Raw genomic sequence first — 26,719 nt, forward strand, 5'->3', positions numbered from 1 at the left:
TAACATCTGTTGTGGGTAAACTGTTTGAAGGTTTTCTGAGAGATGCTATGTTAGAGCATCTTAACGGAAATAAGCAAATAACGCCATATCAGCATGGCTTCGTGAGGAATCGGTCATGTCAAACTAATTTAATCAGTTTCTATGAGGAGGTAAGTACTAGACTTGACAGCGGCGAATCAATGGATGTCGTGTATCTGGACTTCTCCAAAGCATTTGACACTGTACCTCATAAAAGGTTAGTATATAAAATGAGAATGCTCGGACTCGGAGAAAACGTCTGTAAGTGGGTAAGTAACTGGCTCAATGATAGAAAACAGAGGGTGGTTATTAACGGTACATACTCAGATTGGGTCACTGTCACTAGTGGAGTACCTCAGGGGTCAGTATTGGGCCCTATTCTCTTCAATATATTTATTAATGATCTTGTAGAAGGCTTGCATAGTAAAATATCAATTTTCGCAGATGACACTAAACTATGTAATGTAATTAACACTGAAGAGGACAGTATACTACTACAGAGGGATCTGGATAGATTGGAGGCTTGGGCAGATAAGTGGCAGATGAGGTTTAACACTGACAAATGTAAAGTTATGCACATGGGAAGGAATAATGCAGGTCACCCGTACATACTAAATGGTAAAACACTCGGTAACACTGACATGGAAAAGGATCTAGGAATTTTAATAAACAGCAAACTAAGCTGCAAAAAACAGTGTCAGGCAGCTGCTGCCAAGGCCAACAAGATAATGGGTTGCATCAAAAGGGGCATAGATGCCCGTGATGAGAACATATTCCTACTACTTTACAAATCACTGGTCAGACCACACATGGAGTACTGTGTACAGTTCTGGGCTCCTGTAAACAAGGCAGACATAGCAGAGCTGGAGAGGGTCCAGAGGAGGGCAACTAAAGTAATAACTGGAATGGGGCAACTACAGTACCCTGAAAGATTATCAAAATTAGGGTTATTCACTTTAGAAAAAAGACGACTGAGGGGAGATCTAATTACTATGTATAAATATATCAGGGGGCAGTACAGAGATCTATCCCATCATCTATTTATCCCCAGGACTGTGACTGTGACGAGGGGACATCCTCTGCGTTTGGAGGAAAGAAGGTTTGTACACAAACATAGAAAAGGGTTCTTTACGGTAAGAGCAGTGAGACTATGGAACTCTCTGCCTGAGGAGGTGGTGATGGTGAGTACAATAAAGGAATTCAAGAGGGGCCTGGATGTATTTCTGGAGTGTAATAATATTACAGGCTATAGCTACTAGAGAGGGGTCGTTGATCCAGGGAGTTATTCTGATTGCCTGATTGGAGTCGGGAAGGAATTTTTATTCCCCTAAAGTGAGGAAAATTGGCTTCTACCTCACAGGGTTTTTTTTTGCCTTCCTCTGGATCAACTTGTAGGATGACAGGCCGAACTGGATGGACAAATGTCTTTTTTCGGCCTTATGTACTATGTTACTATGTTACTATGTTACTTACTGATGCACAAACACATGATGGAGCTTGGTGTTTAAGGCTATGAGTGCATTTTTAATTTGGTTGTATTTAATGTGTTCAACCATTTGTCTTCTGTTGCCTGCATGTAGTCTTATACATTACAGGGTGCTCAGTCCTGTTCAGTGTTCAGTGTGAGTCACAATGTAAGTCAACGGGGAGGAATCCGTTTTCTCGGACACAATAGAAAACTGATCCCTCCTTGCTATATTAAAGATAATACAACAGGATCCGTTCATAACGGATGCAGATGGTTGCATTATCATGACGGAAGCAGTGGCGGATCCAGAGCCTGGTCTCGGGAAGGGCACTTTCAGATTATTTTCTGTCCGCCGCCACAAAACAATGGTGCTTATAGAAAGCCCACCACACACACACAGGGGGAAGGGTAGTGACCACTGCGCTCCACCCTCACCCCTGGCCCTGCCTACTTGCCTCACGAGTCCTGATGACAGGGGACAACTGGACGGCAGTCCCTAACTTAGGATATGTGCAGGGAAGACAGACAAGACAAAATACGGAACATGAACGGACCGGGACAGAACCAAGAGAGCTACGCAGTACAATGGATTAAGCAAAGAATGGTCAGGACAAGCCGGGGTCAAATACCAGGAGAGTAGCGAAGTACAAGAGGAGTCCTAAGAGAGTAGTAAGGTGGGAGCCGAGGTCACAAAACCAGGATGTATGCGCAGTACAGGAGGAGCAGGCAGAGGATCGTCAGGGAACAGGATCAGGTAAATATTCAGTAGTCCAACAAATAGCCAGGAACCTAGAAATTAACAGGCAACCTGTAGCCAGCAGGCTGCCTGTATTTATAGTGGGGAGTGAGGGTCATGTGACGTGGCCAGCGTCACATGACCGACAGACCAACCAGTCGAGCACCGAGTGATCAGCTCGGCGCTCAAGGCAGACTAGGAGCAGGGAGCCACCCAGCTAGTAAAGCCGCCCTGGGAATGAGGTCAAACACAGAACCTCATTCCAAAAGCTAAGCAACAGTTCTGCGGGCAATGGGGGACCGAGTGCACCTTCGGAACCCCGTGACAGTACCCCCCCTTTTACGAGGGGCCACCGGACCCAAGACTTCAGGCGATGGCTTTTCAGGGTGTTCTAAATGAAATTTACGAACAAGTCTAGGAGCATGAACCTCCCTGGCAGGTACCCAAGATCTCTCTTCAGGTCCATACCCCTTCCAGTGAATCAGGTACTGCAAGGAATTACGCACCTTCCTGACATCCACTATTTTAGACACCACATACTCGACAGCATCATTAACAAGAACCGGCGGAGGCGAGGCTTTCGATGGTACTACCGGTTCAAAATATTTTTTAAGTAGAGATTTATGGAACACATTATGAATGTGGAATGACTCGGGCAGCTCCAACCTAAATGATACCGGGTTAATCACCTCCGTGATCTTATATGGAACAATAAAACGAGGAGCAAATTTTCTAGAAGCTACCTTGAGAGATAGATTCTTGGAGGACAACCATACTTTATCCCCAACCTGAAAGTTTACCCCCCTTGAACGTCTCCTATCGGCCTTGAGTTTTTGAGAACTTTGAGCCTTTTCTAGGTTCGACTGAACCCGGGCCCAAACAGTGCACAGTTCGGAGGAGAGTTTATCAGCTTCAGGGTTAGAGGAGGAGACGGACGACCCAGAATGAAAACGGGGATGAAAACCATGGTTACAAAAGAAAGGGGACACCCCAGCAGAAGAATTGACACGGTTATTCAGAGTAAATTCAGCCAACGGAAGGAATTTGACCCATAATTGCTGGTCATCAGCAACATACAACCTCAGGAATTGTTTCACAGACTGATTAAGGCGTTCAGTCTGCCCATTACTCTCAGGATGGTAGGCGGAAGAAAAAGACAACTAAATTTTACATCTTTGACAGAAGGCCCTCCAGAATTTGGACACAAACTGCACACCCCTATCCGAAACAATATTTTCCTGGATGCCATGTAAACAAACAATCTCTCTCACAAAAATAGATGCCAGGGTTTTAGCATTCGGAAGTTTAGACAGGGGAATGAAATGAACCATCTTGCTAAACCTATCGACCACTACCCAAACCACAGTCTTACCCTCCTCCAGCGGTAGGTCAGTTATAAAGTCCATCGAGATATGGGACCAGGGTCTACTGGGAATGGGTAGGGGTCGTAGGTTACCAGCAGGGCGAGTCCTAGGTGTCTTAGACCTGGCACAAACCTCACAGGCTGACACGTAGGACTTGACATCCCTGGTCAGAGTGGGCCACCAATAAGATCTAGAAACCAGATCCTTAGTGCCCTCGATACCCGGATGTCCACAAATGGCAGAATCGTGACACTCACCCAACAGCTGGAGATGAAATTGTACGGGAACAAACAACTTATCTGTTGGGGTGGATACCGGTGCCAGATGTTGTTCAGCCTTAATGCGAGCCGAGATATCCTGGGTTAGAGCCGCTAAGAAGATGTTTGCTGGTAGGATGGATTCAGGCGGCGTCTCAGTGGGTTGAAAAGCATGGAAGCTCGGAGATAATGCGTCTGCCTTCACATTTTTACTTCCCGGCCTGAACGTAATGGAGAAATCAAAACGGGTAAAAAACAGAGCTCATCGGGCTTGTCGGGGATTCAACCTCTTAGCGGACTCGAGAAACATTAGGTTTTTATGGTCAGTGACAACAGTTACTCGATGCCTTGCCCCCTCCAAAAAATGTCTCCACTCCTCAAATGCCCATTTAATGGCCAACAGCTCCCTATTCCCTATGTCGTAGTTTCTCTCCGTGGGAGAGAATTTCCTAGAGAAGAAGGCACACGGTCTCAGGTTAGTGAGGCTAGCAGGACCTTGTGAAAGGACTGCTCCTGCGCCGTCCTCGGACGCATCCACCTCCACAATAAGGGGTCTCTCCTGATCAGGCTGGATCAGAATGGGAGCGCTACTAAATGCCTTTTTTAATGTTTCAAATGAAGAAATGGCCTTGGTAGACCAATTCTCCAAATCCGCCCCTTTCTTAGTAAGGTCGGTCAATGGCTTAGCAATTACAGAAAAATTCATGATAAATTTACGGTAGTAATTAGCGAAACCCAAAAAACGTTGTAAAGCCTTTAAGGATGAAGGCCTTACCCATTCCTTAATTGCTAAAACCTTACCAGGATCCATCTTAAAGGCGTGAGGAGTCAAAACATGCCCTAGAAACAGTATCTCCTGTACACCAAAGACACATTTCTCTTGCTTAGCGGATAGCTGGTTCTCCCTCAACACCTCTAATACTTGTTTGACATGGGACACATGAGATTCGAAATCAGGAGAGAATATCAAAATGTCGTCAAGATAGACAATAATAAATTTACCTAAGAACTCCCTAAGAATATCGTTCATTAAGTTTTGGAACACAGCTGGGGCATTGCTGAGTCCAAAAGGCATCACCTGATATTCAAAGTGTCCTATCGGAGTATTGAACGCTGTCTTCCATTCGTCTCCCTCCTTGATTCGGATTAGATTGTATGCCCCTTTCAGGTCAATCTTGGAAAACCAGGTTGCCCCCAAAACCTGGTTAAATAAATCCGGAATCAATGGGAGAGAGTATCTATTTTGGACAGTGATTTTATTTAATCTCCGGTAATCAATACAAGGCCTAAGACCACCATCCTTCTTTTTAACAAAGAAAAACCCTGCTCCCATAGGAGAGACTGAAGGTCTAATATGCCCTTTAGCAAGGCTCTCCTTAATATAATCTTCCATAGCCTTGCGTTCGGGCCCTGAAAGATTATAAATTCGACCTTTAGGAAATTCGGCACCCTCAATTAGCTCTATGGCGCAATCATAAGGTCTATGGGGGGGTAGAACCTCTGGAGTAAGGGACGAGAACACATCAGAATATTCCCTAATAACAGAGGGTAATGTATTAGACCTTACTGAAACCCCAGCCTGGACCACGGACAAGCATGAGTCACACTTAGGTCCCCATTTCACCAACTCTCCTTTGGACCAATCAATTGTGGGGTTATGTAAACGGAGCCAAGGCAACCCTAGTACCACCTCAACCGGTAGGTTCTCCAGGACTAGAAGAGAACATCTCTCAGAGTGGCACACACCCACGGACAGAGAAATTTCAGAGGTACATGACCTCACCGTACCACCAATCAGGGGAGTAGCATCAATAGCCATGACATGGATAGGTGTAGGTAAAGCAAACATTGGAATACCCAATTTACAAGCAAACTCAAAGTCAATAAAGCTGGCCGCTGAACCGGAGTCAATAAAGGCCTTACCCGGCCACTTATTAACCCCCAGAGAAATTGTTATGGGTACCAAAAGCTTACCTTTAGAAAAATCAGGGTGTACCTGGTCTTTAGGTTGTCTTGCCTTAGAAGACTTGTCAGAGAGGTCCCTCTTAGGACAATGGCCAGGATCTCCACAGTAGAAGCACTCTCCGCGTCTGCGACGAAGATTACCCCGGGTCATGCCAATCTGCATGGGTTCTTCGGTGGAGACCTCAGTGTTGTCCCTGGAAAAGGCCTCTGGCTGGACCACCATCTGAGAACAGAACTGACGTTCTTGTCGTCTCTCTCTAACTCGTCTGTCAAGTCGGACAACTAGGGTCATCATCTCCTCTAAGGTCTCAGGAATTTGGTAATTGACCAATAGATCTTTTAAATTATCAGATAGACCAGACCTAAACTGACTCTTCAGGGCTGGTTCATTCCATCCTGAGGGGACACACCACCGTCTGAATTGGGTGCAATACTCCTCCGCAGGGAGATGGCCCTGAACCAGTGCCCTAAGAGCTGTCTCGGCTACCAGGGCCCTGTCTGGTTCGTCATAGAGGGTACCCAGGGCCAGAAAAAACCCCTCCACAGAAGTTAGACAACTGGCCCCAGGAGGTAACGAAAATGCCCAGTCCTGGGGATCACCCTGTAGTAGAGAAATGATAATCCCCACGCGTTGGCTCTCGGGACCGGAGGACACGGGGCGCAAACGGAAGTAGAGTTTGCAATTCTCCTTAAAGGAGAGAAACCTCTTCCGGTCTCCAGAAAAGGGTTCTGGGAGCTTGATCAGGGGTTCAAAATATGGACTGGAGGACAGAGGAGTGGAAGAACCTTGCCCTAACTCACAAGAACTGAGTTTCTCTCCTAGCTCCTGCACCCTCTGTGTCAAGTTAGAGACATGGTCAGTCAGGGTAGTAAGAGGATTCATGATACAGTGGTTATTGGGCCTGTTAATCTGTAACGGTCACGTCCACACACACACAGGGGGAAGGGTAGTGACCACTGCGCTCCACCCTCACCCCTGGCCCTGCCTACTTGCCTCACGAGTCCTGATGACAGGGGACAACTGGATGGCAGTCCCTAACTTAGGATATGTGCAGGGAAGACAGACAAGACAAAATACGGAACATGAACGGACCGGGTCAGAACCAAGAGAGCTACGCAGTACAATGGATTAAGCAAAGAATGGTCAGGAGAAGCCGGGGTCAAATACCAGGAGAGTAGCGAAGTACAAGAGGAGTCCTAAGAGAGTAGTCAGGTGGGAGCCGAGGTCACAAAACCAGGATGTATGCGCAATACAGGAGGAGCAGGCAGAGGATCGTCAGGGAACAGGATCAGGTAAATATTCAGTAGTCCAACAAATAGCCAGGAACCTAGAAATTAACAGGCAACCTGTAGCCAGCAGGCTGCCTGTATTTATAGTGGGGAGTGAGGGTCATGTGACGTGGCCAGCGTCACATGACCGACAGACCAACCAGTCGAGCACCGAGTGATCAGCTCGGCGCTCAAGGCAGACTAGGAGCAGGGAGCCACCCAGCTAGTAAAGCCGCCCTGGGAATGAGGTCAAACACAGAACCTCATTCCAAAAGCTAAGCAACAGTTCTGCGGGCAATGGGGGATCAAGTGCACCTTCGGAACCCCGTGACACCACCATAATGCCCCCCCAGTAGAAATAATTATCCTTATAATGTGACAGTGCAAAAAATGTAATGCCCCCTTGTAATGCCCCCAGGTGAGCTAATGTCCCCATAGTGCCCCCATAATGTGCCAGTATAAAATACCCCTATATAGTGCCCCCAGTAAATGCCCCCATAGTGCTTTAATCCCCCCTTCCTCCTAGTGCCCCCCATAATGTACCAGTATAAAATGCTCCAGTAGATGCCCTCAGTGTCCCCCATAATTTGCAAGTATAAAATATCTCTTCTTAGTGCCCCCCGTAGATGACCCCATAGTACTCCTCTCCCCCCTTCCTCATAGTACCCACCATAATGTGTCCCAGTATAAAATTGTACTGTACAGAGCGCCCCATATAAAATACCCCTTCTTTGTGGCCTCAGTAGATGCCCCTATAGTGCCCCCAATCATGTGCCAGTATTAAGAGCCCCCCATGTGCCAGTATTAATAACAGCCCCCCATGTGCCAGTATTAATAACAGCCCCCCATGTGCCAGTATTAATAACAGCCCCCCATGTGCCAGTATTAATAATAGCCCCCCATGTGCCAGTATTAATAACAGCCCCCTCCTGTGCCAGTAATAACAGCCCCCCCCCCTGTGCCAGTAATAACAGCCCCCCCATGTGCCAGTAATAACAGCCCCCCTGTGCCAGTAATAACAGCCCCCCCGTGCAAGCAATAACAGCACCCCTGTGCAAGCAATAACAGCCCCCCCGTGCCAGTAATAACAGCCCCTATGTGCCAGTAATAACAGCCCCCCTGTGCCAGTAATAACAGCCCCCATGTGCCAGCAATAACAGCCCCCCATGTGCCAGCAATAACAGCCCCCCCCAGTGGCAGTAATAACAGCCCCCCATGTGTCAGTAATAACAGCCCCCCCCCTGTGCTAGTAATAACAGCCCCCATGTGCCAGCAATAACAGCCCCCATGTGCCAGCAATAACAGCCCCCATGTGCCAGCAATAACAGCCCCCCATGTGCCAGTAAAAGTATTGTATATATTAAAAAAAAAAAAACACAAAAAAACACACATACTTACCTCCATGTCAGCGATGCGATGCAGGCCTCTTCCGGCCTGTGTCTCGCGCTGTACGGCTCAGGCGGCGCAATGACGTCATTGCGCCGCCTGCGCCGGCCTCTGATAGGCTGCCGGCCTAGTGCCTGCAGCCTATCAGAGGAAGGGAAAGGGACACGCCTCTCCTTCTCCTGCCTCAGCACAGTCATCTGTATCGCTGCCCTGAGGACGGCGATACAGATGACTATGGAGATGAGCGCTTCCACAATGCAATTGCCCCGTTGCCCCCCCCCCCCTGGATCCGCCACTGGACGGAAGCATTTTTGCTGATCCAAAGTAGATTAAGGCCTCATGCACACGGACCAAAACAACGGCCGTGTGCATGAAGCCTTGGGGTATGGCCACACGGAACAGCCAGTCATCATTAAGACCACAAACTACAGATATCTTTGGTGTATATTCCTTTTTATTCTCAATAGAAATGGCTATTATCATCCAAAAAAACTGACTAGATCAGGACATGATCTCGAATTTGCTGAACACAAAAATGGATTGGCAAAAAACACTGACGTGGCCCCATAGAGATGAATGCAAAAAGAGCTGATAACACACGGGTGAAAAATACGGTTGTGTGCATGAGGCCTTACACTGGATCTGTTGCAATAAAACTATAAATCCTTCTGCTCAGTACCTCCTTCTGTGTAAAAAAATTAATAAAAGTGGACGTGTCAAGCGTGTGAGGGACTCCCTGTGTTCTGGTTCCATTTCTCACCGGACCATGTGTTAGGAACGCAGTCTGTCATCCAGCATTTCAGCACAACTCAATCTATCAGCTTATTCTAGCTTTGGGAAACTTGTATCTGTAGCTGTATACTGTACATCAAATAGTTGTGAAAGATAATTTCATCTATTTCTCTAATAACAGGACAAGTTCTGTACTTTCAGGCTCTGCACACAACCAAGAATGCCGTCATTCACTGACAGCAAACAGAGAGCATGAAAACATCTAGATATGTAATAAAACTCTTTAACGGGAACCTGTCACCATGAAAATGAAGTCAAATCTATAGGCATCATGTTACCGACCAGGAGAAGCTTAGCAGATTAATATACAGTTTAGTGTAAAACGATTCAGTAGAACTTACAATTCATTAACTGAAATCCCTGCTTAAAGGGGTTCTCCGGGAATTACCTAAAATGGTTTAAAGCAACCTGTTCTAGAATGTGAGCAGGACTGGTTGCTTCCACTTGCAAAGCTGCATAGGGGATTGAAGGAGTGGGGCCTCACTCTGCTCTTGCACTTGCATACTGCACATTAGTGAGCGTTCCTATTAGGCTGTTCAGCCTTGATGGCACATCGAAGGCAGGATCGCATCACTACCATCTATTGTAGAGCTGTGCAGTGTGTATTTGAGCCCCTCACCTCTCACCCTCCCTAGACAACCAGTCCTGCTCCCATTCTAAGACCGGTTGCTAGTGGCTATTTTAAATCATTCTCAGAGAACCCGTTTAATCTGAGTTTAGGATTCTAGTGGGCGGTCTTAACCTCTTCCTGATTTCCCACTGTGTATATACGTCCTATCTGCACATGCCCCGTGCAGATAGCACGTATATACACGTGCAGGCAGCGCTTTAATCCCAGTGCTGGGATTAAAGCTCCTGCTCCTGCAATCTAGCAGGAGCAGGTCGGGTCCAGGCTGACAGACATAGCAGGGACCCTGAGGAGAACACAGGAGTGGTTTATTACCGCTTCTTCCTTCTCTTGTGCCTGCAGGAGAGTGCTGAACGAGCGCATGGTGGAGGGAGCAGGAAGCGGCAGAGTCGCTTCCTCTTTTAGTCCTGGCGGTCACGTGTCTGGAGCAGGGGCAGGAGCAGAGCTGAAGGGTCTAATGAGGCCCTGATCAGCTCTGCCAGTGTGTCATGCCCCCACAGGGGGTCTCCTGTGGATGCCCCAGTTACAGTGGAAATAGTAAAGAAAAGGGGAAAAAAAAAAATAGTCAGTGTCCTCCAGAGGTCTTTTAATGACCTCCTGGGGAAAATATTATGTGCCAAAAAGAAATTAAAATATAAGTTACAAAAAAAGAATAAAGAAATACAAATAAAAAAAGTAAAAAAAAAATATTTCAAAATGCAGTCGCTAACAGAAACCATCACCATAGTCGTCCCATTCTCTCAAACCTAAACATGTTATATATGGAAAAGAATGGTACAAAATAGGGAACCCATTGCAATAATTAATTTTTGTGTCAGTTTTCATATTTAAGAAATAAAAAGCTATAATTAAAAAGAAATGTTTTTAATAATAATTAGCAGTTTTCTTCCGAATAAAACCTAAAAAAAGAAAAAAACCTGAAAAAACATTCTAATAAAAAGTCCTAAGTGTCAAGTAAAAGAAAAGAAAAAAAAAAAATCGCAAAAAGGGTTAAGCAGTGATCTTCTTTGTATGAACATGTATACAGAATAGCTATATCATCCAGAATCACTTCACTGGACTCCTGAGCTCAGATTAAGCAGCGATTTAACGGATGAAAAACAAGTTAGGCTCCATTCACACGTCCGTAACGTGTTTTGCGGATCCACGGATCCGCAAAACACGGAAAGCGGCAATGTGCGTTCCGCATTTTGCGGACCACACATTGCCGGCACTAATAGAATATGCCTGTTCTTGTCCGCAATTGCGGACAAGAATAGGACATGTTCTATTTTTTTGCAGAACGGAAGCGCGGACCCGGAAGTGCGGATCCGCAATTGCGTGTCTGGGCAGCACATCGTTCTGCCCCATAGGAATTAATGTGTCCGCAATTCCGTTCTGCAAAATGCGGAACGTAATTGAGGACGTGTGAATGGAGCCTAATACTGATCCTTTTCCTACAAGACTATTCAGTATTTCAATTTGCTGAGCTATTCCTCTCTTAGGCCTCTTTCACACGGGCGTTGCGGGAAAATGTGCGGGTGCGTTGCGGGAACACCCGCGATTTTTCCGCGCGAGTGCAAATCATTGTAATGCGTTTTGCACTCGCGTGAGAAAGATCGCGCATGTTTGGTACCCAAACCCGAACTTCTTCACAGATCGGCTTGGGATCGGTGTTCTGTAGATTGTATAATTTCCTCTTATAACATAGTTATAAGGGAAAATAATAGCATTCTGAATACAGACTGCATAGTAAACTAGCGCTGGAGGGGTTAAAAATAAAATTAAAAATTATTTAACTCACCTTAGTCCACTTGATCGCGTAGCCCGGCATCTTCTTCTGTCTCCTTTGCTGAACAGGACCTGTGGTGAGCATTAATAACAGGTAAAGGACCTTTGGTGACGTCACTCCGGTCATCACATGATCCATCACCATGGTAAAAGATCATGTGATGGATCATGTGATGACCGGAGTGACGTCACCAAAGGTCCTTTACCTGTAATTAATGCTCACCACAGGTCCTGTTCATCAAAGGAGACAGAAGGAGATGCCGGGCTGCAATCAAGTGGACTAAGGTGAGTTAAATTTTTATTTTTTATTTTTTAACCCTTCCAGCGCTGTTTTACTATGCATTCTGTATTCAGAATGCTATTATTTTCCCTTATAACCATGTTATAAGGGAAAATAATAATGATCGGGTCTCCATCCCAATCGTCTCCTAGCAACCGTGCGTGAAAATCGCACCGCATCCGCACTTGCTTGCGGATGCTTGCGATTTTCACGCAACCCCATTCACTTCTATAGGGCCTGCGTTTCGTGAAAAACGCAGAATATAGAGCATGCTGCGATTTTCATGCAATGCACAAGTGATGCGTGAAAATCACCACTCATGTGAACAGCCCCATAGAAATGAATGGGTCGGTATTCAGTGCGGGTGCAATGCGTTCACCTCACACATCGCATCCGCGCGGAATACTCGCCCGTGTGAAAGGGGCCTTAGAAGTTCAGATTGCTTGTTCAATGTGAAAGTTTCCAGTTAATTGTTAAATGGTTACTTAACGCTCACACAACTTTGCATAAATCAATAGAACAAGTGAAAATAAGAAACTGTAATATTTTATTAAAGAAAAAAATGTTTCTTTTTCCACTTAACAGATCTTTTACTCTCCCCAATTAAACTAAAGTTATCTATACACTTTCGATATCTAGGGATAGGGATCACAGCACTCCAGGAGTTGCTCAAAAGATGTGTCTTTACTCACTTGGGTCTATAAAAATGCACTTTCAACGACTATCTGTCCCAATATCATCATACATATACATTCTTGGTTCAGTCAAATATGTATCTGTTTTTAAAGGTAAGAAAGAAGAAAGCTGCTGACAGAGACCAACAAAACTTAGCGAGAAAAATTAAATTCGCCCAATTCATCTCTCCCATGTAATCATCTGTTTGAAGCTTGCCATAAACGTTAGATTGCTGACTGGTCCTACTGAAAAAGATGAGTTCAGCAGACAATATACTAATATGTATTGGGGTCTTAATATCCTTCAAGATGGAGAGACAGACTGTCAGCTCACTGAAAGATTAGATTACATGATACCCATATAAGTCTATGGAGGGGGGAAGGGTGAGGAGGAGAGAGCTGCCAGAGGGAGAACAAGATATATTACAAAGTCTCTTAAATTCACCTGTACTACTGATTTATGCAAAGCTGTGTGCAAAGTTAGTAACCATTTACTGTATTTTTCGTTTTAAAAGTGGTGGAAAAATGGCAGTGTGTCTTATAAAGCGAATACTAGTGACAGCTTGCATTATGCAGTACGTGCCAGAAGCGGAGAGTGAAGCTCTGCAAGTGCTGCCGGTACTCACCCTCCCTGGTCTTCTTCATACACTATGACCTGACACTGCACGCAGTCAGGTGACAGTGCAGTGCGGGCCAGAGAAGACAAGGGTGCATTACTGCAGGGAAAACCGCCGGACATAGAGCCGAGCAGGAGAAGTAAGTGAAGTTGTTTATTTTAACCACTTCACATCTGCCCATAGAGTATAAACATAGTATGGGTGGATGTTTATCTCTGAATAGACGTTCTGGAATGTCCATTCAGAGATGGCAGCTGCACGCGAATCGTGCAGCTGCCGAGCGGGGGGACCGCTGTCAGTGACAGCAGGGCAACCCAGAGAGAAGCCAGGGACAGTTCCCAGGTGTCCCTGCTTTCTAGATCGTTGTATACACAGCGCCCAACGAGCGCTATGTATACAGATCAGGAAGCGCTATGCACTTCCTGTCCCGGCCCGGTGGTCATGTGACCGCCGGGGACTGGGGGAGTGCAGGAGCTGTCAGGTCTTATACAGACATCGATCAGCCCTGCACTGAGGCTGTACAGCATTATATTCTGCTGTACAGCCTCTCTGGGGGCTGTATTTCCCCTGCTACTATGTCAGCCCCAGTTATAGGAGAAATCAATAGTGAAAAAAAATAAAAAAGTGAAGGTAAATGTCCCCCAGAGGTCTTGTATGACCTTATGGGGGACGCAAAGTGTAAAATAAAAAAAATAAAAAAAATAAAAAATAAAACAACAAAGTGTTTAAAAAAATAAATAAAAAGGTTTCACATGTAAAAAAAAATAATTACCCAATTAAGTAGTTAAAAAAAATGTTAAAAATAGAAATAAATAAATAAAATAAACATATTTGGTATTTCCGCGTCCGTAACGACCGGCTCTATAAATATATCACATGATCCACCCCGTCCGATAAACACCATAAAAATAAAATAAAAACTGTGTCAAAAAAAGCCATTTTTGTCACCTTACATCACAAAAAGTGCAACTCCAAGTGATCAAAAAGGCGTATGTCCCACAAAATGGTACCGATAAAACCGTCACCTTATCCCGCAAAAAATTAGCTCCTACATAAGAAAATCGCAAAAAAAAAAAAAAACTATAGCTCTCAGAACATGGAGACATTAAAGCATCATTTTTTTGTTTAAAAAATGCTACTATTGTGTTAAAGTAAAATAAATAAAATAAATAAATAAAAAAGTATACATATTTAGTATCGCCGCATCTGTAACAACCTGCTCTATAAAAATATCGCATTTTTGGTCACCTTACATCACAAAAATTGCAACACCAAGCGATCAAAAAGGCGTATGCCCCCCAAAATAGTACCAATCAAACAGTCACCTCATCCTGCAAAAAATTTGAAACTACCTAAGACAATCGGTCAAAAAATAAAAAAACTATGACTCTCAGACAATGGAGCAATAAAATATGTTTTTTTTTCCTTCAAAACTGCTATTATTGTGTTACAGTGAAATAAATTTAAAAAGTAGACATATTAGATATCGCCGCATCCGTAAAAACCAGCTCTATAAAAATATCACATGACCTCAGGTGAACACCGTAAAAAATAAAAAATAAAAACAGTGCCAAAAAAATAAATTTTTGGCACCTAACATCACATAAGGTGCAACACCAAGTGATCAAAAAGGCATATGCCCTCAAAATAGTAGCAATCAAACTGTCACCTCATTCTGCAAAAAATGATAACCTAACTAAGACAATTGGTCAAAAAATGTAAAAGCTATGGCACTCAGACTATGGAGACACTAAAACATCATTTTTTGGTTTCAAAAATGCTATTATTGTGTAAAACTTAAATAAATAACAAAAAGTATACATATTAGGTATCTAACTCCTCAGGTGAATGCTGTAAAAATAAATAAATAAAAACTGTGCTAAAACAACCAATTTTTTGGTCACCTTGCCCCATAAAGTAAAATCATGAATAATCAAAAAATCATATGTACCCAAAAATGGTACCAATAAAAACATCAACTCTTCCTGCAAAAAACGAGCACCTGCACCAGACGATCGGCAGAAATAAAAAAATAATAATATGGCATTCAGAAAATGGAGACACAAAAACATAACTTTTTTTTCGAAAATGCTTTATTATGTAAAACTGAAACAAACCAACAAAGAAAGTAAACATATTTGATATCATTGCGTCCATAACTACTTGCTCTATACAAATAGCACATGATCTACCCTGTCAGATGAATGTTGCAAAAAAATAAAAACCTTGTTACCTTGGCTCACAAAAAATGTAAGATAGAGCAATTAAAAATTATATGTACCAGAAAATAGCACCAATAAAACTGGCACCATATCCCCTAGCTTCCAAAATAGGGTAACCTTTGGGGAGTTTCTACCGTAAGGGTGCATCAGGGGGGCTTCAAATGGGACATGGCATCTAAAAACCAGTTCAGGTAAATCTGCCTTCCAAAAACCATACGGCGCTCCTTTTCTTCTGTGCCCTGCCGTGTGCCCTTACATCAGTTTACGACCACATGTGGGGTGTTTCTGTAAACCGCAGAATCAGGGTAATAAATATTGAGTTTTGTTTGGCTGTTAACCCTCGATGTGTTAAAGAAAAAAATGGATTAAAATGGAAAATCTGCCAAAAAAGTGAAATTTAGAAATGTTATCTCCATTTTCCTTTAATTGTTGTGGAACACCTAAAGGGTTAGCAAAGTTTGTAAAATCAGTTTTGAGTAACTTGAGGGGTGTTGTTTCTACAATGGGGTCATTTATGGGGGGTTCCTACTATGTAAGCCCCACAAAGTGACTTCAGACCTGAACTGGTCTTTAAAAAGTGGGTTTTGGAAATTTTCTTAAAAATTTTAAGAATTGCTTCTAAAATTCTAAGCCTTCTAACGTCATAAAAAAATAAAATGACATTTCCAAAATTATGCCAACATATATCTAGACATATGGGAAATGTTAAGTAATAAATATTTTATGAGATATCACTTTCTGTTTTAAAAGCAGAGAAATTGAAATTTTGATTTTTTCAGAATTTTTGGTAAATTTGGGATTATTTTATAAATAAAGGTGAAATATATCAACTCAAATTTACCAGTGTCATGAAGTATAATGTGTCACGAGAAAACAATCTCAGAATGGTTTGGATAAGTAAAAACGTTCCAAAGTTATTACCACATAACGTGACACATGTCAGATTTGCAAAATTAGGCTCTGTCAGGAAGGGGGAAATGGCCCGGATGTGAAGTGGTTAAGGTCTGATCTGAGGTCTGATGGGGATCTGGCATAGAGGTCTGATGGGGGTTGGACACGGAGGTATGACCTGAGGTCTGATTGGGTTCTGACATGGAAGTCTGATCTGAGGTCTGAAATGGAGGTCTGATAGGAGTCTGACTTGGAGGACATCTGATCTGAGGTCTGATGGGGTTCTGACGAGGTCTGATCTGAGTTCCTGATATGGGTGTCTGATCTGATGTCCTGATATCGGGGTCGGATCTGATGTCCTGATATTGGGGTCTGATCTGAGGATCTGATATAGGGGTCTGATCTGATCTGAAATCTGATGAAAAATATTTTGAAGGGGTTTTACAAAAGTTAAACAAACTTCCAGCAGAAAATATCATGAAATAAGTTGATAAAGAAAAAGAAAAAAAACATCACTCACCTGTTATACCGCTGCTAAACCAGTGCTTTTATCAGCTGTCTGTAGTGATAACATGTTGTAACAGAACATGACCACTGCAGCCAATCAGTGGCTACTTTGCTGGTGCCTGTAAGTATACCACGTGATTGCTGGTGCCATTGATTGACTAGGTAGATAGAGTAGTTCATCACTGAGTAAAGTAAGTCCAATCATATCTTAGTAAGTATGGTCAGCAATTTACCAAAGCAGACTCCAAGCCTCTGCACCATTGTTTTGTATGTTCATACACTCTTTGCAGTCATCCTCTGACACCATCCTCCAGCGCAGTTATCCAACTTTTCCTTTCTAATCACTTCTGATTGGAATATTAACATGCTCATTTCATTGTAACATGTTTTGCTGTCAGGTTAATTGCATGGCAAGCAAAAGGAAATTAAATATTTGCCAATTTGGGAACTGTTTTAAAGAATAATATAGATTGATGCTTTTACACTTCTTTTCTTATTAATTCTTGATTTACTATTATGAGGTAAATTAAGAGGTTAAATCCCAAAGTTAAGCATCCTAAGTTTCAAAATTTTAATGTGTGACAATAACATATTTGCTTGTTTAGACCGTTTAAGTCATATGCCACTTAATATGTGTATACAAGTTGGCCCGGATGGTTCCAGTGGTTATATTATAATGCTGGTTGTATCCAGACCTTACCCTTTAAAGAGAAGCAGGAGTACCACTCCTGACATGCCTGTTAAATAGCTTCATGCGTTCCCCATGTAATAATAATTCTGGAGCATCTACTTTTATGACTCTATGTTGTACCATTCCTTTATTATTTCTACTAGAAGTTATGAATGAATTGCTAGCAGTCTGCAGTAAGGGTACAGGGGGGTGGTAACCAGTTGGGGGTGTGTCCCTGCACAGTCTGACAATGGCAGCACTGATTGGATAGAGTAAGTCTGCAGCTACACACCTCCAACTGGTTACCACCCTTCTGTACCCTTACTGCAGACTGTTTTTAACTCCAAGAGAGGAACCCTAGGGAAGTACAATTATAATATATACAATGATCAATTTGATCACAAAAATCCCACTGAGGATCCTCTCAGAAATATGCTTAAACTTAACTTTTATTTCAAAAGAAAATAATAAATAATGCCCAAAAGAAAATAGTAACCAATATAGGCAAAAGGAATATTAAAAATCAGCTATAGTTTTTTTAGGTAGTTTTTAGATATTGGCACAAATATATCAAGGTTTTGAGGTTGGCTAGACATGAAAGGTGTGGTTTTTTAACAAGATTGCAATGTTGTTATTTCACATATAATGTTGCTATATCAGCATCCACAAGTTGTCCTGCTTTTGTTATATTCAGTGACAATAGTAGCGTTTTTAAGTGTTCTTAAGTGTTTGCAGGCTGCTGGGGCCAGAATCAACAGCCCTAATCTATAGTATAGTAAATCTCCTGTTCAGCCCAGGAGACATTCATCATTCAATCACACACTATCCCAACCTTTACATTTCTCCCCCTATGGTCTCTTTCATGCATAAATGTGTACAGGCTCTCACTTTTAAATAACTGATTATCAGTCAGCTAGCTGTCACGGCCGTAGGCAGGGACACGCACTCACACAGTGAGCCCTAACTAGTACCCAGCCCACTGACCCTGCCTACTTGCAGAACAAGTCCTAGGCGACAAGTCTACAACTGGTCGACGTTCCCTATACTGGTAAGTGCAGAGATACAATCCAAGTACCCGCAAAACCGCAGGTACCTGTTCACACACAGGACACAAACGCCAAGGGAAGTCGAGCAAGAAACAGTCAAACCAGGAGATCGATACCAACAGAATCACAAAGCAGAGGAAGGGAGCAATAACAAGCCAAGGGTCAATACCGGACAGGAAGAAGGTACAGAATCGCTAAGCAGAGAGAGAGGTCAAGGAATAGCCGAGGTCAAATCCAAAAGCAACAGTTAAATACACAAGGGTAGCAGAGCCCAGCAAGGAAAACCTATAACTGGCAAAGGTGATTGCCAGTTGCAGCCTTAAATAGGGAGCTAATCACCTGAGCGCTGACATCACTGGGGGGCGTAGCTCAGGTGTGACCAAAGGGTGTGTGGCCAAAGCGGGCTATCGAGAGGGGGCATGGCCTATACAGTGTCGAGAGAGGCATGGCCTAAACATCATGAGAGGGACATGGCCTAAACGCAGAGTCACCAAGGGGCTTAGCATGACAGCACGTCTGGCACCGCGCTGCAGTGTCCGAGCCCCAGACTGCAGCGCTGGAGCTCAGACAGGCAAGTTGGTGACACTAGCCTAAAAGAAATTGCGTAACCCTGACATGTTTCGCAGCTGGTGCGGCTTTGTCAGGGGATAGCGGGTTATGACGCGAGAACACCGAATCGCCCTCCCATCAAAGAGTAATCCAATAAGAAGTGGAGTGATTAGATTGACAGTGCAAGCCACCGAATCGCCGTCACTATCACCCTCCTCATACGGTTGATGCGCCTGTAGCGGATACTGCAGACTGCTAGCAGTTCATTCATAACTTCTAGTAGATATAATAAAGGAATGGCATAACATACAGAATGAATGGTTGCAGAAATATTGGTTCGCTTACAATTTTCTTGTCCGGGAACCAGCTGGGGGTGGCAGCATTCAGAGGCTTGGATGGCTTTGGAGTTGGTGGCAGGATCCTCGTGGGATGCAGGGCAATTCTTCTCCTGGAATGAAGGCTGGATTGTGGATGTAACGCAGTAGCTGAACTCTCTCCCTGCACACAAGATCCACAGGTGCTGTCTGGTCTGGACTGTACTGTCTTTCCTGAAGCAATGCTCACATCTTTTTGTGGAGATCTCTCAGTCTCTCTATCTCCTGGCCATGGTGCTGTCTCTAAGGAGCCTTGCACACGACCGTATGACCTCCGAGACATACTGTCTGTGAGCGGGTCATATGATCCGGAGCAGCATTGACCGTGTGCAGGGGAGCACAGAGCATCATAGGTTACTGTGATATTGTGCATGTCAGGTCGCCCACTGGACTATTGTCCCACACTCATATGATCCTATGAGTACAGGACAATAGCACTGCGGGCGGCCCGACGTACACAGCATCATTGTAATCTATGATGCTGTGTGCTTCCGTGAGCATGATCAATGCTGCTCCGGGACATATGGTCTGCTCACAGACTATGTTTCGGAGGGCATACGGTCATGTGCAAGGGCCCTAAGATGGCTGCTGCTCCACTTCCTTCTTTAGCTTTTCCTCCTGGTCCCCCTGCTACTGGCTGCAGGGAGGGGCAAGTGCTCATGGGATTTGTAGTCCACTTCATCTCAGGAGAATCGGCACTAATGCCTGCTGCTGTGAGTCCCTGTGCTTAATTGACAGCAGCATCTGCTTCCTTTGCATGGGTTATATAAGTTTAGATTTCTGTATCAAGTAATGGCTTGGATCTTATTGATACGGATGGCTAGCTTTTTATATGTAAGTCAAGTAATTAATCAAAGCATTTCCTGCACATTTATCTCATACATAAAACTGACCTATATTATATAAAGCCGGCAGCCTAGGTAAATTCACATTTGCAGCCCATGAAAATGTAAGGATGTGAGGCAAGGGATCTTAAAGAGGACCTTTCACTAGATTATAAAATCTAAACTAAGTATACAGACATGTAGAGCGGCGCCCAGGGATCTCCCTGCACTTAATATTATCCCTGGGCGCGGGTCCGTTCGCCCCGGTATAGCCTCCGGTATCTTCACATGTTAGGCTCCACCCAGGGGAACCTGCCGGGGTCTCCTTTTTTTTTTCTCTCAGGCTATGAGCTGAGCGCTGCGATTGGCCAGGGCTGCGTGAGTTAAATTTTTTATTTATTTTTTTAACCCCCCCAGCGCTATTGTACTAAGCATTCTGTATAAAGAAAGCTATTATTTTCCCTTATAACCATGTTATAAGGGAAAATAATACAATCTACCCAGCACCTAACCCAAACCCGAACTTCTGTGAAGAAGTTCGGGTTTGGGTACCAAACATGCCGATTTTTCTCACGCGAGTGCAAAACGCATTACAATGTTTTGAACTCGCGCGGAAAAATTGTGCATTTTCCCGCAACGCACCCGCCTCTTATCCTGGCAAAAAACATGACGCCCGTGTGAAAGAGGCCTTATAGAGCTCTATTAGGGTGAATAGGACAGGGGATTAAAAGATGCCAGGTTCTAGCCCCTAAGGGGGGAAATAGTTATTAAATAAAAAGTAAAAAAAAAAAAAGCTAAATATTAAGTATGAATCACCCCTTTTCCCAATTTTACATATAAAATATATAAACAATAAATAAATAAACATATCACATATTGCCATGTCCGAAAAGCCCAAACTATTAAAATCTAAAAAAAATCTCCTATGCGGTGAACGAAGAGAAAAATAAATAAATAAATAAAAACTGCGTGATTCCCCATTTTTTTAGTCACCTTGTCCCCCCAAAAAATAGGATAGGACTGTTCAATTATGGTCCGGACGTTCCATAAAATGCAGAATGCAAGCTTTTTTTGTTATTTTATTTTTTGGTATCAAGTATCGCAATGCTTTTTTATGAAGAAAAGAGAAGTTTAGCAGCTCTCACCTGCCCTTCCTTTAGTTGTGAGCACGGATGACCCGTGTCAGGTACGGGCAGCAATGCAAAAAGAGGTTGAAAGAAATCCAGCTCCACTTAGATAAAGGACATGTCATGAAGAAGGGCTGGAATTGTCTCTGGTAGCCCGAAACGCGTAGACAAGACTGCTAATGTTTGTAATTCATGGATGAGTTTTTAACCGCAAGCTGAATAAACGCACATTCCTTTATCTAAGTGGAGCTGTATTTCTTTCAACCTCTTTTTGCAATACTTTTTTATGGTATCGAAACTGAATGAAAACTATATAGGATACACCATAAAAGTCCGATAGTTGCGGGTATATATACCAAAATGGGGTCCCACCATAAATTTAGAGCAAGATGTGTGTAGTGCTGATGTCCCGTGCTCACCACTGCCCTGCTTCTCCTTGGCCCAGGTCCTCTCTCTGTCTCTTCCCAGCCGGTGACGGTCCCGACCACAGGCACCTTTAGTGAGTTCTGCAGGCTACAGCCTGCATCTTGTTACAAAGGCCTCCTGGCCTGTTCCTTAGGGTACGCTCACTCCTGGCCTCTTAAAAGGCCAGCGTGCATGCCCAATTCCTTCCCCAGCATATGGCTGACAGTTCTAAAGGCACCTTTCCCAGTAGGGGAGTGCATGAGCTTTAGGTTCCTAGTCTCAAGTTACCCAGATGTATTTATCTGTCTCACTACCCATGTACCAAACTTCTGCCTGACTACCAACTCTGTCTTTTTGCCAACTGTCCTGACCCAAGCCAGTTTACTGTATTGTTCCACTCTAGCCTGCCCCCACCTCAGACTTGTTTCTCAGATTAGTTAGTACACAGCCTGCCCTGACCTCAGCACGTTATCTGACTACATGTTTTGCTTGATCTCTCGGTGCTTCGCATCGGTGTCTCTGGACCCTGTGGGCCAGTTGCCATCTACACTGGGACTATTTCAAGAAGCAGCAGCCTCGTGGCTCCCTTGCTACAAAGACCAGATTCCTGTATGGGGGTGAAAAGATGAAAACCAGGGGACTCCCAGGATAATGCCCTTAGAGTTAGCCCAAAGCCAAACTGGTTGATTGGTACTGTGAGTCCACACCCATTGCCTGTTACACCGTTCATGCGTGGCCTCCCCTCCTTTCTCCACTATAGGACTTCCAAGTGCTGACTTGCTATTTTCGGCAGTTCCATAGTGGTAATGGAAGGGTGGCTACACATGTGCAGCTAGCGGTCCATTCACTGCTATGGGACTTCAGAAAATAGCTGAGCATGCTCACTTAGCTATCCTTTGCAATCCCATAGCAAAGAATGGGAAGGACACTGCGCATGTGTTGTGTGCGCTCCGTTCATTGCAGATCACTGCTCTTGAGATAGGAACAGGTGCCAGAGGTGACACCCAGCCTAACAGACAATTGTGGCATATTCTATTGATATGCCACAAAAGTCCAGATGGGACAAACCCTAAAATCTCATTCATGTGGTTGAAGAAACAATTTTTTAAATATTTTTTATTTATTTATTTAATCTTCTATATCAAGATATCAAGTATTGACTCAAGGCATTTGTTGAACACTTAAATAATACATAAATTGACCTATACAAATACTGTATATTGAAGCACTTGCAAGTTTGTCATCAACTTACCGGACTGCTTATACTGTACATTCCGCATCTAACTGGTTAATAAGAGTCTTGTGTACATCGTGGTTCCTTTATAGAAATGTAATTTTTTTTTTCTTATAACTTAGTTGAAGAAATTAGAATCAGGCGCCTTTGGCAAAAGAATAAGCAAACAAGAAATGGCTTTTATAGAGACAAGATTATATTCTGAGAAAAAAATTGCACATCATGAATAAAATATATATTTTTTTTAATATTCAATACTGGAAGTATTGGTGACAGCTAAATATAGCAATCACTGCTCGAGGGCAGGACTAAGGTGCTCTTGCAGTAATGTGTATATCTGTATGATAATGGAATATGAGAGTATTGATCAGGAATCTGGTTTATTGGCAAAGATCTGTCTCTAACAATCTGTCATGGAAAATGTTATTTCAAATCATGGCAAAACCTCTATCACATTAACATAGCATTGGAGGCCCAAAGGGCTAATAATTCAAAGACGGTTGTCTCATTAAAGGGTCTTTCTGGTTTGTGTCAACATCCTTTAAAGAAATCATTTATGGAATTTTGTAATGTATTTCCATTACCTTTATTACTTATTTATTTCTAGGCTGTGGTCACATGACCTTGTCCATGCAGCTCTTTCTTATTTCCTGTGATGTTAAATCCATAAAGGGGCAGTGATAGGGACGTGTCTATGTAACTAGCTGGGTGGGAGGAGCTATAAACTAGTTTGACATTGTTAGGGGCAGTGATAGGGGCATGTCTATGTAACCAGCTGGGTGGGGGGAGCTAAAAACTAGTTTGACATTGTTAGGGGCAGTGATAGGGGAGTGTCTATGCAACTAGCTGGGTGGGAGGAGCTATAAACTAGCTGGGGGTTAGTAGGGGAGGTGTTGGAGGTGTGGCAGAGAAAGGAGAAGTGCATCATGGGTTTGGTTGGATACAGCAACAGGAAGTGCTGCATAGAGGTTAGAAAGAAACCAGAGTGGTTTGTTTATATGGTGAAATTGGATTGGGAGAGTCCAAGCTGAAAAAAGAAAAACTAGGAGGAAGATAAACATGAGGTAATCAGCTACAGAAGCATATCAGTTAAATACTATAGTACCGTAAGTCCCCCCCCAAAAAAACTATATGTGTATATCAACATAATATTTTTTTCATGCATAGCATGTACTGTAGTTCATTCTGTGTGGAAATCAATGTGATGTTTGTATCGCATAATTTTGTTCACTTGCATAGGAAAATATCCAAGTGTAATTCCATCAATGTGAGGAAATAACAAAAAAAATAAGTGCTGTCTCCTATTTCAAGGAAAAAACACAAGACTAAGGCCTCTTTCACATGGGCGTTGCGGGAAAATGTGCGGGTGCGTTGCAGGAACACCCGCGATTTTTCCGCACGAGTGCAAAACATTGTAATGCGTTTTGCACTCGCGTGAGAAAAATCACGCATGTTTGGTACCCAAACCCGAACTTCTTCACAGAAGTTCGGGTTTGGGTTCGGTGTTCTGTAGATTGTATTATTTTCCTTTATAACATGGTTATAAGGGAAAATAATAGCATTCTGAATACAGAATGCAAAGTAAAATAGCGCTGGAGGGGTTAAAAAAAATAAAATAATAATTTAACTCACCTTAGTCCACTTGATAGCGCAGCCCGGCATCTCCTTCTGTATTCTTTCTTCAGGACCTGGGTAAAGGACCTTTGATGACGTCACTCCGGTCATCACATGATCCATCACCATGGTAAAAGATCATGTGATGTACCATGTGATGACCGGAGTGACGTCACCAAAGGTCCTTGACCTATAATGAATGCTCACCACAGGTCCTGTTCAGTAAAGGAGACAGAAGGAGATGCCGGCATCGCGATCAAGTGGACTAAGGTGAGTTAAATATTTTTTATTTTATTTTTTAACCCCTCCAGCGCTGTTTTACTATGCATTCTGTATTCAGAATGCTATTATTTTCCCTTATAACCATGTTATAAGGGAAAATAATAATGATCGGGTCTCCATCCCAATCGTCTCCTAGCAACCGTGCGTGAAAATCGCACCGCATCCGCACTTGCTTGCGGATGCTTGCGATTTTCACGCAACCCCATTCACTTCTATAGGGCCTGCGTTTCGTGAAAAACGCAGAATATAGAGCATGCTGCGATTTTCATGCAATGCACAAGTGATGCGTGAAAATCACCGCTCATGTGAACAGCCCCATAGAAATGAATGGGTTGGTATTCAGTGCGGGTGCAATGCGTTCACCTCACGCATCGCATCCGCGCGGAATACTCGCCTGTGTGAAAGGGGCCTAAGGGTCCATTCATACGTCCGCAAAATAGGTCCGCATCCGTTCCGCAATTTTGCGGAATGGGTGCAGACCCATTCTTTTTCATTGGGGCCAGAATGTGCTGTCCGCATCCGCATTTGCTTAGATTGCTTGATTAGGCATTTTCTATTATAGTGCCGGCAATGTGCGGTCCGCAAATTGCGTAATGCACATTGCCAGTGTCCGTGTTTTGCGGATCCGCAATTTGCGGATCCGCAGAACACTTACGGACGTGTGAATGGACCCTTACCCCGACCAAATCACTTTGGGGCTATTACTTGTGTGCATATGGAGCTATGTAAACTCCAAATCAGCGTCAAATTTGTGGTAGAAATCCAAGCTTCCGCCCTGGATTTCTGCTCTGTTTAATCATTAGGCATTGCCATGCATATATGGTGGAAATAGTCTGCCGGGTTTCTGCAGTTTCAAATAGCAGAGGTCTGTGGCTGATGTCAGCGATCAGCATTAATGCCGATCGCATAAATTTAAACTAAATAAACATTGCCCAAGCTAATAAAATATAACTCTATTTATCTAGTATGATGAACGCTGTAACAGAAAAAAAAAATCATAATGTCGAAATATCAGAATATGGTGCTGAAAAAAGGTTGTTAGTTGCAGCTACACGGCAACATGTGTCACGCAACTTCTTGTCGCTGAAAGGCCGCACAACATTTTTTGTAATGATAGTCAATGGTGTTGCACTGCGACTTGTGATGTGCTGTGACTGTGACACAAAAGTCGCACAAAAATCCAACTTAATGGTAAAGTACGATTACAACAACAATACCACATATGTTTAGTTTTTCTTGCGTTTAGTACTGAAAAAAAAAACATATAACATTTGGAAAAAATTTTTTTTGTCTTTGCATCGGAATCTTAAGGCCCCCATAACGGTTTTAGTTTTATGTGTATGAATATGTGTGAAGGCTCATCTTTTCTGGGATGATTTTGAAGTATGTGTGACTTTTTGATCACCTTTTATTATTATTATTTTTTTTTTTTGTGAGAGGTGAAGCATCCAAAAAAACTGCAAATAGGCCATTTTCCGTTTCATCGTTTGCCATATGGGATGACAGATCGTGCTGTCTAATCACAGTCTGCTGCCGGGAAACAACGAGTCAGTATGGGGAACAGCGATGGCATTAGCGATCGCTCCTCCCCATACGCTGAACGAGATCGCTGCATGTAAGGCTAGGGCTACACGGTGACACCTGTCTCGGCCAGGATCGCTGAGTAGCGATGATCCCATAGAAATGCATGGGATCGCCACAGCAGCCGCAAGAAATCCAGTCGTGTTGTATTTCTTGTAGCGGTCACCGC

Source organism: Bufo bufo, chromosome 3 (assembly GCF_905171765.1).
Source record: "Bufo bufo chromosome 3, aBufBuf1.1, whole genome shotgun sequence".
Lineage (NCBI taxonomy): Eukaryota > Metazoa > Chordata > Amphibia > Anura > Bufonidae > Bufo > Bufo bufo.